The sequence below is a fragment of the Procambarus clarkii genome, chromosome 34 (genome assembly GCF_040958095.1).
Source record: "Procambarus clarkii isolate CNS0578487 chromosome 34, FALCON_Pclarkii_2.0, whole genome shotgun sequence".
In the NCBI taxonomy this organism is placed as follows: domain Eukaryota; kingdom Metazoa; phylum Arthropoda; class Malacostraca; order Decapoda; family Cambaridae; genus Procambarus; species Procambarus clarkii.
In genome coordinates this window covers 10,901,584-10,903,269 of record NC_091183.1, presented here as the reverse complement: position 1 = coordinate 10,903,269, position 1,686 = coordinate 10,901,584, and the positions used below count along the sequence as shown (strand labels likewise).

The following is a 1,686-nucleotide window of genomic DNA, read 5'->3' as shown; positions in this document are numbered from 1 at the left end:
TTCAGTAACAGGGTTGTTGATTTGTGGAACCAATTACCGCGTAACATGCTGGAGGTGGGGTCCCTCGATTGTTTCAAGCGCGGGTTGGACAAGTATATGAGTGGGATTGGGTGGTTATAGATAGGAGCTGCCTCGTATGGGCCAATAGGCCTTCTGCAGTTACCTTTGTTATTATTATAAACGCACCTGTGCCTTTTCCATAGCATTAGTGAGAAATGGCATATGACTAACATTAGTGTAAAACGACTCAAATTCTCACCATTTTACTATAAAAAAAATTGTCGGTAATTGTTTCCCATGAACCTTGGCAGGAGCGAATATTTACAAACCCTCCTCCTGTTAAGATATTACTTTTTGTAATTATGTGGACCATCGAATACACATATACTTTATGCTCAATTATATTGTAGAATTTAGTACTGTTAATTATAGAAAGTATTTATGCTGACCAAACCACACACTAAAAATTGAAGAGACGACAACGCTTCGGTCGAAGGCATGTGTAGCGAGTAGATTATCCCAATAATATACTCGCTCCAAATGCATTGTTAATATTCCTGTCAACCTTTGGAGATGAATGAGGTGAGGCGTTGCCCGGGCAACACGGTGAGGTGTTGCCCGAGCATATAAGCAGCAGAATAGCAAACATTAAACTAGTCTACTTTCAAGTGTGGTCTAGAGCGGACACTTACGAGATACTGTACCGACGCTCAGCGCTGCGTCACACACGGCCACGCGAGTCTTGCTTATAGCTGGGAGAAGACCTTGGTGCAAACACGAACGCGAGATGGCTGACGAGGAGTTCGATGGTGATGATGTTGGTGATGACTTCGAGGAGGCAGAAGATGATGAAAATCTGGATGACCTGCAAGGAGAGGAGGATGATGATAACCAGATAGAGTTGGTACCTGCAGGGGAAGGTCAGCCAGTGCCTATGCTCAAGAGAATCACGACACCTTATATGACAAAATATGAAAGAGCTAGAGTATTGGGCACGAGAGCACTGCAGATTGCAATGTGTGCGCCTGTCATGGTGGAAATTGATGCAGAATCGGATCCGCTCCAAATTGCTGCCAAAGAATTAAGAGAACGGAAAATTCCCATCATCATTCGCAGATATTTGCCAGACGGATCTTTTGAAGATTGGGGCATAGATGAGCTTATCATCAGTGACTTCTAAGTACATGTTAGATTGATGGTAAAGCTTTTAGGATGTCTGATCATTCATGATGAATTCTTAGTTCTTTTCTCATATTTGTTGTATTAAGAGGAGTAGTGATGTACAATTTTTACAATGCTCCACATTGAGACAGCGACCCAAGGACGCAACAATTATGCATATTCTTCTCTCCTGCTACACCGAGCTTGTCCACACACTGTACCTACATCTTTTGGTACCAGACTACAATTTCCACAGTCAACACATGTAGTACTCGGCGTGTAGAGTCCTAATCAACCCAAGACGCTACAGCTTCGACACAGAGCAGACAGCAGACTACGACCGCATCGTGCCGCCACGCTCTCGCTCCCTGAGTTCGGACACTCACAATTCTCAATCGAGCCGCCACGCTCTCCCACATAGAGCTCCACGACTCCAGCCTCACTCAGCTCTCTGGTCTGCTCCAGGCTTCGTCTCAACGTCTGCGACACTGCTAAATCCAGAGACACATCCGCCGACTACGCAGT

At 44.9% G+C, this 1,686-nt stretch overlaps 1 pseudogene; it reads left to right on the top strand.

Moving 5' to 3' along the window:
* Positions 1-776: 776 nt before the first annotated feature.
* LOC138370943 (DNA-directed RNA polymerases I, II, and III subunit RPABC2 pseudogene) lies at positions 777-1,180 on the top strand (annotated as a pseudogene).
* Positions 1,181-1,686: the final 506 nt, after the last annotated feature.